A 17,635-nucleotide genomic window follows, 5' to 3' on the forward strand; every position below is an offset into this window, starting at 1 on the left:
AAATGTCAAGCCTAAAACTTGATAAGATAAAAAAACAATATCATTTCTATAATAGTGTTCAAATATTTATGAAAGTAAAACGTAAATGGCAGTTATTGATAAGATTAAATGTCCTCATGACATTACGTCAATGTGATGTAAATAACTACGAAAGTGGTTGAATAAATAAATGGCGGACGAGCAGAATAAATAACTTCTGCATGACTCAAGTTATACACGAGAATCTTCTCCAGAACAAACACCATACTATTTACTTTCCGTTATTGCGTTACGTAACAACTATTCGTCAATTGTGATCTATTCTGTTTTTAAGCAGTAGATACATATATATTAGGTCAAGTCAAAACGAAATTCGGAGAAGGGTCTTCGTTTTTACATGTATACTTGACATTCATAGGAACGAAACGAAACCCATGTTGAATTGCCATATCGAAAAGTAACTTACGAGAAATGCATGACCTTTTGTGAATTTTTCCTTCGTAAATTTTTGTGTTTGAAAATGTAAATTTCCCATTGTTCATATATCATTTATATTTATTTTTAAAATCTTATTTCTTGATTGCGATTCTTTCTTTTATCAGTCGACGATATTTTAGTACTCATCGTGTTCCAAAATTTTAGCGCCGTTTGATGACGCAAGGCACAAAGCAAGGAAATGACGTCATGTTATTCGATTATTCTCTTCCGGCCTAGAACGTCAACTTTCGCATTCGAATCATTTTGACTTTTTGAATGATTACAAGCGGTTCAAGGTGGACACTTCCAGATTAGAGGCATATGCAAGGTAAGTAAATACTTAGGTGATATAGAGATGACAAAGTCTATAAAACGCGTTGTGTTTGTTTCAGAACGAGGGAATATCCTTGTTCGTGAACTTTGAAAAATGAAGTTGTGTACATATGTTGTAGGCCTAAAACATCAAGGACCCTTGCCTTCCCCGTCCCTCCCCGTTAAGTTTCATCTTCCTGCGCCACTCTGTCTAATCATAAATATTGAACATTGGTGGTTGAATTGTCGACTATTTTACAGTTTACGCAATACATTCTCTCACGGGCGCCTCCCATCGTAGTACACCGATGAAAATGCGGCAACATATAACCGCGCCCATTGCAATCATAGACATTATACAAGATCTCACCTTTCTTAGTATTTATTGATACATGTATAAAAATGTTATATTTCTGATGAGTTCGTTCATTCGTTTGAAAATGAATGTATAAGATGTATAGGATAAAAGATAAAATCAGTCTTGTTGATGTGTATAAATTTTATAGGTTTTGCCACTTACTTGATCGTTCTAGGAAATGTGCAGCGCAGCGGAATATTTTCTAAAATGGAGAGGGAAGCAATTGCTCTCCCCGCTTAATTGCTCCCCCGCTTCCCACTCCCCTGTTCGAGTGTTTACTCACATTTTCTTAACCCCATCGCTGCGAAATTCACCCATTTGCTGTATTGCCACGATTTCTGCTGGCATTTCAAAACTACTATTGTGACGTCATTGATCTATGACGTCAATATAGTTTTGCATACAAATATCGTCTCATCACGACGTCGGCGTCAAGAGTTTAAGAAGGACGGTATTTGCGCTAATTTAAAATATTGAATAAAGTCACGTCGAGCATTCCAGACGACATACCATAGATCTATGGAAAGCTGACATAATTATATATCATCTCATCTTATTGGATAACGTGTTTGCAGTGAGACTGTGCTGCCATCAAACGTACCGATGTCCAAAAGTTGTTAATATTCATAGATGTATGCTTTCCGCGCATGCAATTGAACGATAATAAAACATATATAAATAGTTGCAAATTCCCTTGTTCCCTGTTTCACCTTCATCATTTCTTGTCACTATCTACTTTGGTGGGTCATTGCCAAACGCGACAAAAGTAACCCGTCAATGTGAAAAAAACGACAATGCGACTAAATCGTACGCCAATGTGTTGCCTGAGTGTGTCGCGTTGTCGCTCTGCATAGCCAGCGGAAATGACTGACCCTTCAAATAACAACACTTGGTTGGAACCAACTTCAGATTACTGAAAACAGATTTTGTTTAAATTTATGTAAAGTGTGAGATAGAGGTTATTAATTGTTAAGATTTGCGGACTGAACATTTACCTAAAATAACCCCGCTAGGTATGCATACGGGGCCACTAAGGTGACCTGTGAATATGATATCTAGTGATTTACTAAATATATCGTAAATCATTTATCTACTGTTTATTTCTTTCCAACAATAAATGCTACCAATTTAGTAATGCTATTATATGTCGATATATACATTTAAGATTTGATTGCTAGAACATGGAGATCAGTGAAACAGTTTAGGGAGCTGTAACTGAGAAAAGAAAGTAATGCAGTGTTTTTGATAAGTTTCCTTTGTTACCGAAATGATATCAGTGGAAAGTTTTTAATAGCAAAACTTGAACACAAGTCTAATGTAATGTATACATGTGGTTGTTACTATGTAGTACGGAAGTTTAAATTTCGCTAAATTCGTGGATCCATCAAAATTATCGAAATTTATTTTACCTCAAAAATGATTAAAATCACGGTTTCACATATTATAGCCTGACTTTCAAAGGTTCCATAGATGATTCGCGAAGATGAATAATCGAATAATATGACGTCATATTAGTTTGGGCAATATGTTCAGTTGTTTAAAGAGTTTTGGTTTCGCTTTTCGTCTCCATGTGGTTTATTGGCCTCGTAATTCTTTCACTACTGATAAAACTAAAATCGAATTCTTCATAAACAGAAATTAGATATGGAAATGAGATAGAGATTGAAAATGGTGAAAAAACCACATTCGTTTAAATATATTGTTTGTTTTAACGTATGCATCTTATCTGGTATCGGAACTCTGTTGTTATGAAACAGATTTTAGTTAAATATACCAGAGATTTAATATCATATTTATAATTAATAATTTATAGTTCTAATTATCGATCATAAGCTGAAGTTTTTCATTTTTATTAACTTTTCTTCGAAATTACCAATCTACTTTCACTTTTGTTTCTGGGAAAATCCATATATCATGATGTTAGATCGGGGATCGTCTTTCACACATTTCACATAGGAAAATGAAGATGTATTATTGTCTAAGTGCTACATTTAATTGATATTGTTTCCCAATAAAACGCTGGATCGCCCAATGTTGTGCTACCTTCCTCGGCGAGAAACACCCACCGTGACCCTCGAAATTCTTATCATTATATTGTTCTAATTCTTTATTTCTTTAACGAGGATTGCACACAGCCCTAGGGCTACTAGATGCTCTCCTCGACACATATGACAATACAATATATACATGACAATACATTAGAATAACGCACACACTCTCACACACACAAACATTCCATGACAAAAAAAGAGAAAGGGAAGAGGGAGAAAGAAATCGAGAGAGAAGAGAGTGAGACTTAGAGAGAGACAGGCGAAGGAGGGGGAGAAAGCGATGCAGATGCAGATGGGAGGGGAAATGAAGTGTAAAGAAATAATTAATAATCATTATATTTGTACGAGCGCTCGGTTTCTCGACAGTATGTCTTTGTTATGTCCAATTTAGAAGGTTCAATGCCCTCCAAATGACGAAAGCCGAACTGCTTCCGGACTTTGGAGTAGGCAGTCCCATAATTATCAAAAATAGTGCCAGTTTATAATTAGTGTCATACAACGACATTTTGTTTCCATGACAAATTTCAACGACCATTCCGATTGGTTGTCGTATTGAGCTATTCAGCTAATCAGTGCCGTTGTTCAGTCTTTAGGTCTAGCTTTCAACGAGATAGAACTGTCCGGTTGATGTCATGAATTTTACGGGATTTTTGTTTGTGTAAATGTTAGTTATACAAATTGTGATCGATCATAAACGATTAATCGATTTCTGGGTAGAAACGACTAGACGTAGACTAAATCGATTGATCGGGACAACACAAATACAAATTGATGACGTCGTTAACAATGGAAAAGTGACGTCAAATGGAAAAAAATCACGTACCACGCGATACCCGATAACGTTTGTGTGGGACTAGTATCTTGTTTGAAGTGATGTTAGCGCGGGATATCACCTTATGACGTTATTCCATCACCAATAGAAACAATAGTACCGCACAATCTAATCGGCCCTGAGGCAGTCTAAGGGTGAAAAACACTCGATTTTTTTTTCTCAAATCAAGATAGAGATAGAGAGATCGTGATTGAAATAGATCCATAAATCAAAATCAAATAACGCACCCATGGAATTCCGATACTCGGCCATACATTGTGTATGTACATATCTTATCAGGGATTTCCGTTCTCTTTAGATATCTATGATAAAATCTGTATTGAGTCACAACGCTATTTGGTATGTATGTAATGTCTTTTTGTCTGAATGGATAATATCATTTAACTATTAAATAGATTCAATATAACTACTATCCCTTCACCCATTGGCCGAGACATTTTGAGGCAATTGCGTTTGGCGACAGGGTTTCACGAACTGTGGATGTTTTCTCACCAACCTGACCTGAAAAGTACAATAAAAAGTCTGGTTTGAATTGAAAGTATTACATCATAATGTATATCATATCTCTCTCTACACTTGCTTAATCCACATTCGAAATACCCTGGGTTTTACATGCTTTTCTAGACTAAAGCCATACATTTACATGTGCAGTACACACTCTGCAACAACTGAGTTTTTGTGTCTGCATATTGCTCACTTGTTCAAGTCAGAATAATGTGAGATAATGGGATATGCATGTATATACTCTATAACTAAAGTATATTTTTAACAATATGCTTCAGAGAGATAGCACTACAGTAAGAAGATTACTGTCGCAGGGAGACACAACACGAATACATACCACAGTCTCCCAAAAGGTGTACAGATGTAACGTCATTGGACAAAAAAGCATATTTCCTTATACCGTATTTGTTTCTTGGCGATTTATAAAAAAAAATATAAACTTATCTATTTTACATCGATTGAGAAACAAGTTATTCAACTTATGTAAATCATTCTCGATGGCCCGCATGTAAACGCGCGAGGGATCTTAGTGTGGGAGGAAACCGGAGTGCCGGGAGAAAACCCACGTGATCGGTCAGGTGACCCCTAACCTTTTCACATCCGTGACGGGGATCGACCCCCGGCCGGCCACGTGAAAGGCTTGACGATTTTCACTCACATGAGTTAAAGCCTTACGTGTAAGTGACATTAAAACGGTTCGTAAGACGTTCTGTAAGATGACAAAGAAAAAAAAAATAAAATAAATTACTTGCAAAAAAGCTACATGTTTGTTATTCTGATGTTCACGATGAAAAAAGATAGCTTAGTGCCTCGCAGAATCAAACCGACCTTGACATTGGAAAGATAATCCAATCTTATCGTAAGATTTAGAAACATGCCTTGGCCCGGGCCTTTAAGTCGTAAGAAAATTAAAGAAACAATTAAAGTAATAAGAATACCTTTTTGTGAAACTTAGAGTACCGCACAGAAAGAGTACTCGCACAAGGGTCATTACACCAAAACAAAGCGTATTGTTTAATAAAGATGGCCATCTTCTTGTGTCTATAATTACCAAAATGATAACATTTAAATTTAACCTTCGACACCTTAATATTAACAAGCACTGATGCATGTGTAAGTTTGATCTTGAGAAATAATCTGAGGTTGTCATTGACGTATACATGTAGGATTTAAATAACAGTGGGCGTGGCTTCTTCGTGAATCAGAGTACGTGAACTTATGGAGTTTTGGTTATAAGAAATTCTATATTCAAATGTTTACGTTTAAAGTAGCCTTCCTCACAGGGGTCTGGATATTAGTTACAGTTTATTCTGTACTTAATCTGTCCTTGCGTGTAGATATTGCTTGTGTCGTCATGTGTTTGCGAGCGTAATGTCATACGTTTCGGAGAAAACTGTGTGAATTGCGCTCACAAAATAAAGACGTAACAATCGATACCTACCTGCAAGGGAGCTAACTCTGTAAAAGCTGGAATATTTGGACCCCCAGAGTGTCTTTAGACAATTTTAGGCGTTAAACACGTGTGCCCCAGATCAACAATCGGTAAAAATCATATTCTACATGGTGTATTTATGTTGTCGATTTTTATATTGTACACAATGTAGAGTATCATTTTGAGCGATTGTTTTCATCTCGACCCTTAAAACATTTAGAATGGTCTATTTGCACTTTGATAGCTGAAATATATGTAAACTGTATGTAATTGATGGTACATTTCATATAAATAGTACGGTACATTCTATGGTATATTTTATCATATTATTTGGTACATGCCATACCTGCTCTAATTGACGTGTCGCTTCTTTTTTTCTTTCTCTTCAACGCCAAAATTTGTACCATATTTGTATTCTCATACAATGTTGTATCGTTTTATGTTATATCTTTATATAATGGAAAGCATGAATTAAGTTGATGCAACTCTTGTTCAATTCTCTTCTTTATATTACGATAAAAAAATACAGAAAATGTGTGTGATTTTCATGGTGTAATAGTTACTTCATGTGTAGCTGGCTGCTAATTTGGGTGTCTCCACATTTGAAAATGTAGAAATACAACAATTACACGTGATAGGTATACAAGACGTGTTTTAATGCTGATACTTCAATAACTATTGCTCGTGATGTAATGGCACTCCAGTCTTATCAGATCTTTTAACGTTCGCGGAATTTATCATACCAATGCTAAAATACCATAAATCGATGTAAAGCGTAGGTATATATATATATACCATGAATCAATGTGATTTACACACATCTCAGTATCGACAAACATTTGTAGGTATATACCCTGAATCAATGTGAACTACACACACTTCAGTATCGATAAACATTTGTAAAAATCAGCACCTCTCTGTTCAAGCTTGTTTCAAATGTTATCCGTTCATGGCATCAGAACGACATTTTTTTCGACGGAGTCTACCCAAAACGAGGACACCCACTTTCATATATAGACCAATTACAATGTTTCTTTTCGCGTAATTTTGCTCGCGCGAGCAAGCTCAAACGAGAATTCAAATGCTTCGCGAATTGATCGGGAAAATAACGTGGCACACTTAGTTGGGATTCCGTATTTGCATATTACAGAGTTATCTCCCATTGCGGGTAGGTATTGATTGTGACGTCATGTGTTTCGGAATGTAACGTCTTACTTAAACAGAGAAAACGGCGTAAATCGCGCTCATAAAATAATGACGTAACCATTGATACCTACCCACAAGGGAGGTAACTCTGTCATACGGAACATATGTTTAACAATTAGTATCAAGATTATATCAAAGAACTTACTCTAGTCATGTAAGTCTGTATAATAGAAAGTTGTCCGTGTTAGAGGTGTGTAGGACTACCCTGTTTCGCCCGCTGTGCTTATCGTTAATCACAGTTGTTACAATGCATCCTTTACCATCTCCTAACTTCTAGACCAGACGTTAGCTCTTGTGAATAAAGCTATGGGTCCCGTGCTATGGACGTGATACATAGATGAACATTTTTCTGTTGTTGCTTAATGTTACGGGAGAGGGACGATTGGTTTTCCCACTGTCATAATGTGACCGTTGGGGGATGTGTGTTGCTCGTTGTTTCTGATAGTATGATTCAGTGAGGTAGCACTAAAAACGAGGAGAGTTTTCACTTTCTAAAAGAGACACAACTCGAACATACCGCAGTGTCCCAAAACACACACGCATTCTCCACACACATTTCCCCATCATAACCAAATTATTAGTGAGAACTCTCATGTTGTTTGTACCTTTCAAAACCAATTACTATCGTCAGAAAAACGTCACCTAAATCTTTTAAAAAGTTGATTAAACAACGGATTAAATAATTAAAAAACAACAACTCTATAATGGTTATATGTTGGATTTTGTCAAGGAAATAATGTAATATGCTCGATTAATTAATCGGCAAAGGAATCGTGCTCAATCAAGCTGCTGCAAATGGTGCTTATGTCATAACGAGAAGTAAAGATAATGACGGGTAATAAGATATTGTGTTAGTTTAAGACACCCCTGTATTCTGTCAGTGTTTGGGAGGTGGAACTTGTCTTTAGACAGCCCGGTATTCTGTAAGTGTTTGGGAGATGGAACTCGCCCTAGACACCCCTGTATTCTGTCAGTGTTTGGAAGGTGGAACTCGTCTCTAGACACCCCTGTATTCTGTCAGTGTTTGGGAGGTGGAACTCGTCTATAGACAGCTTTGTATTTTGTCAGTGTTTGGGAGGTGGAACTCGTCCCTAGACAGCCCTGTATTCTGTCAGTGTTTGGGAGGTGGAACTCGTCTCTAGACAGCCCTGTATTCTGTCAGTGTTTGGGAGGTGGAACTCGTCCCTAGACAGCCCTGTATTCTGTCAGTGTTTGGGAGGTGGAACTCGTCTATAGACACCCCTGTATTCTGTCAGGGTTTTGGAAGGTGGAACTCGTCTATAGACGGCCCTGTATTCTGTCAGGGTTTTGGAAGGTGGAACTCGTCTATAGACGGCCCTGTATTCTGTCAGGGTTTTGGAAGGTGGAACTCGTCTATAGACGGCCCTGTATTCTGTCAGTGTTTGGGAGGTGGAACTCGTCTCTAGACAGCCCTGTATTCTGTCAGTGTTTGGGAGATCGAACTCGTCTATAGACGGCCCTGTATTCTGTCATTGTTTTGGAGGTGGAACTCATCTATAGACAGCTTTGTATTTTGTCAGTGTTTGGGAGGTGGAACTCGTCTATAGACTGCCCTGTATTCTGTCAGTGTTTGGGAGGTGGAACTCGTCTCTAGACAGCCCGGTATTTTGTCAGTGTTTGGGAGGTGGAACTCATCCCTAGATAGCCCTGTATTCTGTCAGTGTTTGGGAGGTGGAACTCATCCCTAGACAGCCCTGTATTCTGTCAGTGTTTGGGAGATGGAACTCGTCTCTAGACAGCCCTGTATTCTGTCAGTGTTTGGGAGGTGGAACTCGTCCCTAGACAGCCCTGTATTCTGTCAGTGTTTGGGAGGTGGAACTCGTCTCTAGACACCCCTGTATTCTGTCAGTGTTTGGGAGATCGAACTCGTCTATAGACAGCTTTGTATTTTGTCAGTGTTTGGGAGGTGGAACTCGTCCCTAGACAGCCCTGTATTCTGTCAGTGTTTGGGATATTGAACTCGTCTCTAGACAGCCCTGTATTCTGTCAGTGTTTGGGAGGTGGAACTCGTCTCTAGACAGCCCTGTATTCTGTCAGTGTTTGGGAGGTGGAACTCGTCTCTAGACAGCCCTGTATTCTGTCAGTGTTTGGGAGGTGAAACTCGTCTCTAGACAGCCCTGTATTCTGTCAGTGTTTTGGAAGGTGGAACTGACGTCCCTAGACAGCCCTGTATTCTGTCATGTTTGGGAGGTGGAACTCGTCTATAGACTGCCCTGTATTCTGTCAGTGTTTTGGAGGTGGAACTGATGTCTCTAGACAGCCCTGTATTCTGTCAGTGTTTTGGAGGTGGAACTAGTCTCTAGACACCCCTGTATTCTGTCAGTGTTTTGGGAGGTGGAACTCGTCTATAGACAGCCCTGTATTCTGTCAGTGTTTGGGAGGTGGAACTCGTCTATAGACAGCCCTGTATTCTGTCAGTGTTTGGGAGGTGGAACTCGTCTCTAGACAGCCCTGTATTCTGTCAGTGTTTGGGAGATCGAACTCGTCTATAGACAGCCCTGTATTCTGTCAGTGTTTGGGAGGTGGAACTCGTCTCTAGACAGCCCTGTATTCTGTCAGTGTTTCCCTGTATTCTGTCAGTGTTTGGGAGGTGGAACTCGTCCCTAGACAGCCCTGTATTCTGTCAGTGTTTGGGAGGTGGAACTCGTCTCTAGACAGCCCTGTATTCTGTCAGTGTTTGGGAGGTGGAACTCGTCTCTAGACAGCCCTGTATTCTGTCAGTGTTTGGGAGGTGGAACTCGTCCCTAGACAGCCCTGTATTCTGTCAGTGTTTGGGAGGTGGAACTCGTCTCTAGACAGCCCTGTATTCTGTCAGTGTTTGGGAGGTGGAACTCGTCCCTAGACAGCCCTGTATTCTGTCAGTGTTTGGGAGGTGGAACTCGTCCCTAGACAGCCCTGTATTCTGTCAGTGTTTGGGAGGTGGAACTCGTCTCTAGACAGCCCTGTATTCTGTCAGTGTTTGGGAGGTGGAACTCGTCTCTAGACAGCCCTGTATTCTGTAAGTGTATGGAAGGTGGAACTGACGTCCCTAGACAGCCCTGTATTCTGTCATGTTTGGGAGGTGAAACTCGTCTCTAGACAGCCCTGTATTCTGTCAGTGTTTGGGAGGTGGAACTCGTCTCTAGACAGCCCTGTATTCTGTCAGTGTTAAGGAGGTGAAACTCGTCTCTAGACAGCCCTGTATTCTGTCAGTGTTTTGGGAGGTGGAACTCGTCTCTAGACAGCCCTGTATTCTGTCAGTGTTTGGGAGGTGGAACTCGTCTCTAGACAGCCCTGTATTTTGTCAGTGTTTGGGAGATCGAACTCGTCTCTAGACAGCCCTGTATTCTGTCAGTGTTTGGGAGATGGAACTCGTCTCTAGACAGCCCTGTATTCTGTCAGTGTTTGGGAGGTGGAACTCGTCTCTAGACAGCCCTGTATTCTGTCAGTGTTTGGGAGGTGGAACTCGTCTCTAGACAGCCCTGTATTCTGTCAGTGTTAAGGAGGTGGAACTCGTCTCTAGACAGCCCTGTATTCTGTCAGTGTTTGGGAGGTGGAACTCGTCTCTAGACAGCCCTGTATTCTGTCAGTGTTTGGGAGGTGGAACTCGTCTCTAGACAGCCCTGTATTCTGTCAGTGTTAAGGAGGTGGAACTCGTCTCTAGACAGCCCTGTATTCTGTCATGTTTGGGAGGTGAAACTCGTCTATAGACTGCCCTGTATTCTGTCAGTGTTTTGGAGGTGGAACTGATGTCTCTAGACAGCCCTGTATTCTGTCAGTGTTTTGGAGGTGGAACTGATGTCTCTAGAAACCCCTGTATTCTGTCAGTGTTTTGGAGGTGGAACTGATGTCTCTAGACAGCCCTGTATTCTGTCAGTGTTTGGGAGGTGGAACTCGTCTCTAGACAGCCCTGTATTCTGTCAGTGTTTGGGAGGTGGAACTCGTCTCTAGACAGCCCGGTATTTTGTCAGTGTTTAGGAGATCGAACTCGTCTATAGACAGCCCTGTATTCTGTCATTGTTTGGGAGGTGGAACTCGTCTCTAGAAACCCCTGTATTCTGTCAGTGTTTGAGAGGTGGAACTCGTCCCTAGACACCCCTGTATTCTGTCAGGGTTTTGGAAGGTGGAACTCGTCCCTAGACAGCCCTGTATTCTGTCATGTTTGGGAGATCGAACTCGTCTATAGACACCCCTGTATTCTGTCAGTGTTTGGGAGGTGGAACTCGTCCCTAGACAGCCCCGTATTCTGTCAGTGTTTGGGAGATGGAACTCGTCTCTAGACAGCCCTGTATTCTGTCAGTGTTTGGGAGGTGGAACTCATCCCTAGACAGCCCTGTATTCTGTCAGTGTTTGGGAGGTGGAACTCGTCTCTAGACAGCCCTGTATTCTGTCAGTGTTTGGGAGGTGGAACTCGTCCCTAGACAGCCCTGTATTCTGTCAGTGTTTGGGAGGTGGAACTCGTCTCTAGAAACCCCTGTATTCTGTCAGTGTTTGGGAGATGGAACTCGTCCCTAGACAGCCCTGTATTCTGTCAGTGTTTGGGAGGTGGAACTCGTCTATAGACGGCCCTGTATTCTGTCAGTGTTTGGGAGGTGGAACTCGTCTCTAGACAGCCCTGTATTCTGTCAGTGTTTGGGAGGTGGAACTCGTCTCTAGACAGCCCTGTATTCTGTCATGTTTGGGAGGTGGAACTCGTCTCTAGACAGCCCTGTATTCTGTCAGTGTTAAGGAGGTGAAACTCGTCTCTAGACAGCCCTGTATTTTGTCAGTGTTTAGGAGGTGGAACTCGTCCCTAGACACCCCTGTATTCTGTCAGGGTTTTGGAAGGTGGAACTCGTCTATAGACACCCCTGTATTCTGTCAGGGTTTTGGAAGGTGGAACTCGTCTATAGACGGCCCTGTATTCTGTCAGGGTTTTGGAAGGTGGAACTCGTCTATAGACGGCCCTGTATTCTGTCAGTGTTTTGGAAGGTGGAACTCGTCTATAGACGGCCCTGTATTCTGTCAGGGTTTTGGAAGGTGGAACTCGTCTATAGACGGCCCTGTATTCTGTCAGTGTTTGGGAGGTGGAACTCGTCTCTAGACAGCCCTGTATTTTGTCAGTGTTTGGGAGATCGAACTCATCTATAGACAGCTTTGTATTTTGTCAGTGTTTGGGAGGTGGAACTCGTCCCTAGACAGCCCTGTATTCTGTCAGTGTATGGGAGGTGGAACTGACGTCCCTAGACAGCCCTGTATTCTGTCAGTGTTTGGGAACATATGTATTTGCGTTCTTTGGTGGGATTATATCATGTTTGTACGATTTTTCAATAAGTAAGTCTATTGGAGTTTCGTAGAATTAAAGAATTATCCATTTCATTAAGTCGATAGAATGAAATGATAATATGATAGAAAGAAGTCAGTGGTTTGTTGTAGCAACGAAATCCGTGATATTCATATGAATTAGATTTTATTATTTAACTGTCCTTACCTTCAAAACACAAATCTTGTAATACATGTATTTATATTCAAGTCGGTAAAAGTCAAATGCTTATGATTAAAACATTTGAAAGCATAGACATCAAAAAGGACAATGACTTGAATCCCTTGCGTAAAGACTGCACTGAAAAATCATGTAATAGTTAAAAAAAACCTGTCTGGATCCCATTTCAAATACATAAAAATATCCCAGTTGCATTTGTAAAATCTTAATTCTGTACAGAAACATCTCGAACAGAATTTTAAGTTCGGTTGGATAAATATAAACAACTTTTTATATAAAAGCATGGATTTGCTATTGACACTTACGTCAACTTGACTTAATACGTAGTTAAACTTTGGTCATGGTTTCATTTTAAGTTAATCTGAAATAATGAAACATTTCTTTGATAACATACTGGCATTCTGTATGATAGCGTAATTGTGGTTTGTTTGTCTCCATACAATGCAGTAGTTTGGGTTTGTTTTGGTTGTCAAGTACCATCCTACTGGCAGCAAACGAGGCTAATTTTGCAGAATTTATTACACTAGCCAGTCTGGTTATCATCTTACGATAGCAAAGTGTGTGAGTGTGTTAGTACGGAGTCAATGGTACGTTTTACTAGTATTTAAAGATGCTCCACCGCTAACAAATGGTATTTTTTCACTATCAAAACAGGAGCAGACGATTAAGTATTTTTCTTCATTTACAAAAGTTACTTACTTTACACCGTTACCACTACTGAAAAGTTTGAGCTTTTAATTTGACTTCAAGTTAAAAATATGAAAAATAATTAATTGCATCCCAAAAAAATTCCATGGCACTATATCCTATATGGAATGAAGTACTGATTGCGCATGCACGAAGGCGAAATAAATCATTTGTTTTATTTTTGTGTTAATTAGACATATACATACACAATTAAACACAAATTATTGTTCAAATGATGAATATCATTTATGCTCTGTCGGCGGTGGATCATCTTAAACCATATGAAATAATAAAACTTTATATTTACAACTTTTTCTTCTTCACCTCTGTAAATCTGATTACGAATACATTGGAATACACGAAGTCTATTTAGCATAGCAACTACGGCGTCCGTAGTTACCATAAATATATAGTTATACGGTGGTATGAACTCAATTGCCAACGGGCATATTCTAGGGAGCGCTATTGAATATACACTGTCAAAATGAAGATCAGTCCATAAAAAATGATATCTTAACAATAAATAAAGCGGTATGCTTTCACAATAAATAAACAGCTGCTGATATGTTGTCACAATAAACCCTTGTATTGTCAATGTATTTGTGAGGACTGTGCAGACAGAGTCTCTCTCGCGTTACAACACATCTTATTGAGATCATTATCACAATGAGGGAACTGGAATAAAGTAACTTTAGTCTTCTCGTATATTTGCACGCCACCGTCGCCATGTTGGATCTGTGTAACTGCAGCAGTTACTATAAACCGGTTCCCCTGTGATAATGCCCTCAAGGAGAATTAGTACTAAGTGCCCTACTTCCAAACAAATAGAAATGTCAAATCCAGATTGTATAATCTCTGTATTTAACTTGAGTCGATCGATAACAAAAAAAAAAAAAAAAAAAAAAAAAAAACTTATTGAGAAAAGACGAGCTGCAATATTTAGAGTCAGCTTTCAACTGGCATTTTTTAATGTGAATGCATATAAAAGTTGCTAATGGTTATATGTGATAACAGTATCAGTTACAACGAAAATATATGGTTGAAATATGATTTGTTGTAGCAACGAGACAACATACAAAATACTTAATGGTTAGTCTCTGATCTTAATTCTTAACGCGTGCCAAACGTCTTTGTATTCATCGAAGTTAAAAAAAGTAAACCGCATGTTTAATTGATACTGGATATCCTTTGATATTTTACTTAATTGAATCCGTCAGAGGCCTCTTTTGAAACTTGAAATTTAACATTTAAGTGACACCGATCATGCACATGTAATTGTCTCTATTCATAACATCTGTAAGTAAATGTATGGAGTTAGCATATCCTCAAGCTTTAGTAAAAAAATAATACCCCCGCCAACACACACACACCAACACATACACTGATGGGAATAGTTTTAGTTGTGTTTCTACATGAATAATTTAAAACGACTGCAAGACCAAATTGTCCAAATTTCATTTGTGCAAAGTAATATATATAGATATGGAACATCAGCCTACATAAGTAAAAGATTAAAAACTCCCTATCAATTGGTTCTTGATGTTGGTTTTTTTCGTAATTCTTCAAACGTGTTATCTAATCCGACTGCAAGATCGTCGTGGCTTATTTTTATTTGAACAAATCATATGCTGATACTAGAATGTGACGAAAATAAATTACGGGGTGTAATAATGCTACTTATTGTATACTTAGTCAACCGATCCTTGCCTGTTAATGTATTCATCTAATAAGAGAAATATTATATTTTTGATCTACTTTTTCGTTCCTTCCACATTTATTTTAATTACTAGTCAACATACAGCCATGACAGAGTAGCTATATGATACGATATTTGAATATTTATCGTGGAAGGCTCAGGGAATATGACATTTAAAAGGGAAATTTTAGGTATCTTTACTGGTCGCTTATTCCGTCTTTGCATATTACAGAGTTAGCTCCCATGCGGGTAGGTATCAATTGTTACGTTATTATTTTGTGAGCGCAAATCACGCTGTTTTCTCCGAAAAGTATGACGTTACGCTCGAAAACATATGACGTCACAATCAACACCTACCCGCAAGGGCAGATAACTCTGTGATATGCAAAGACAGCATAGATAAAAAAATCAAGTGTTGCGTTTATTATAATGAAGTGTATTTCGCAGACAGTGGCATGCTTTTACCACCTGTATGTCGCACTTCAAATAAAAATTATTTTATTACTTTTTACTTACAATATATTCTACTGAACAGATGCATGCATTATACTCATTTCTTTCATACCTACACGTGTAATATTGGCTGGTCCAGGGCAATACACTCATGTCGCCTGAGGCTGTATTGCATGGCTACCCATGCAATAAAGCCTCGTGACGTCACGGCGTCAACAAAATATCTATTTCATCGGTAAAATTTTAACATTTTTTTCACAAATATGACTGGTTTTACTATAAAAGATGCAAACAACGGAATTTGTGCTGGAAATATCACGTAATTTTTCACGTAAGGAAAATTGACTTCCAGTCGTGGATTTCTCCGAATTTATTTCAAATTGGCGGGATATTATAGTTGAAAAATTGCAATAAAACTTCGAGGTATGAAAGAAAAATACTCTTTCATAAGTGGATATGAAGGATAGGGATATTCTACCCTCGGATCACAAAATGTTGCAAAACCCTCGGCAAGCCTCGGGTTTTACTATACATTTTGTGACCCGAGTCGGATCACAAAATGTTGCAAAACCCTCGGCAAGCCTCGGGTTTTACTATACATTTTGTGACCCTCGGGTAGAATATCCCTATCCTTCATATCCACATATGAAAGAGTCTTATAGGATTACATATGTACATTACTTCCCCCTTAAATATTGCTGATGCTGATCATAAATTATTTGCTTGACCAGAATAATATATGGTTATAGGTACGATTTGTTCAAGTGACAGTATGGTGTTCTGGTGATATTAGATGTACTTATCATATCACTTTGTAATCGCATTATGTTTATAGTGCTATCTCACTGTAACACACGTATGATCGAATTACAACACTAACATTTGCCTGATCACATACAAACTTATAGCAGAGGAGTTGAAACTGATACACAAGTCAGGTTTTGAAAATATCGGCGTATCCTGGCCACAGAATTCGAATTCGTCATAAAGAAAGACATACTCTATCAATACCAACGGCATGTGAGGCGCAGAGGTGAATTATTTGAGTATTATATGATCAGCTAGTTTGCTATTTGCAAATTAATGTATATGAATGAAAAACATTTAAAACAATAATAAGTCAGAAATATTGCAGAATTTTACTGGTAGTTCTAGTTTCAAAATAATTCTTTCCGAGCTAGTATGAAAAGCCAAAATGATTGGTTTTCAGAGAAATAACTCTTTTTTTGTGCCAATTTTACATTTGTTTAGAGGGGAGTTTCAACAATCTAATATGTACTTACAATATTTAGTCGGATAGTCATGGTCGTGTTTCTAAGAATCGTAACTGCGGAAATTTATCTATAAAATGAATACTATAAAGGTGTATATATTGAAGAAATGCTATCTGACACACTGTTTGTTTATTATACATCGTTAATGCTATCGCCATTAAGAATGTGTATATTGGGACATTGGTGTGACTGTTCGTCAATAAATAGAACCTCATGGTTGCCATTTACTGGTATGATGTCAGTGACAGTGTTATTAATTGTTTATAATATCGGTGAAAGGTAAACAAACTTTTAATCTGTTTAAATAAAAATAACCTTTTCGCTAGTTCTTCCCATGCACCGGACGAATTGACATGTTTTTGTTCTTCGCCTAAAATAAGAGGACACTTCTGAAAAGCTTCACAAGATAACGGAAATCGATACCTTAGATAACAAAATGAGGTCCTCTTATGTAACAAATATCCAAGTTCTCCGTTATATCAATGTTAATATCCGCCACAAATGGAATGTGTTAAAATGCTACCCCTTCCCCTCACAAAAAAAACCAGCATTTTTTCAGAAAGGTACCCCTATGTAATTCATTTAATAAATAATAATAATAATAAAAAAACACACAAAAAACAACAAAAAACGTATTTTCAGATAGGTATCCCCATATACACGTATACACGTATTTATGTATTTAAGTACACCGAAATAAAAAAAATAAAAAACATAATAGGTATCCCCATAAATATGTATTTATGTATTTTAGTACACCGAGAGAAAAAAAAATCAAAAAAAATCAGATAGGTTTCCCCATAGACATGTATTTATTTATTAAGAATACCGAAATAAGATAGCATAGACCTATAAATAACAGAAATCGAAGACAGCGAAATAACTCAAATAA

At 38.5% G+C, this 17,635-nt stretch overlaps 1 protein-coding gene across 1 annotated transcript in view; it reads left to right on the forward strand.

The window, feature by feature from the left end:
• The first annotated feature begins 652 nt into the window (after window positions 1–652).
• LOC138306687 (beta-1,3-galactosyltransferase brn-like) overlaps window positions 653–17,635 on the forward strand; it is a 67,849-nt gene continuing 50,866 nt past the window's right edge. The window contains exon 1 of the mRNA XM_069247136.1: window positions 653–784. The gene's annotated coding sequence lies outside the window, so the exon portion shown is untranslated. The remainder of the gene's footprint in view (window positions 785–17,635) is intronic.

The sequence above is a fragment of the Argopecten irradians genome, chromosome 13 (genome assembly GCF_041381155.1).
Source record: "Argopecten irradians isolate NY chromosome 13, Ai_NY, whole genome shotgun sequence".
NCBI lineage: Eukaryota > Metazoa > Mollusca > Bivalvia > Pectinida > Pectinidae > Argopecten > Argopecten irradians.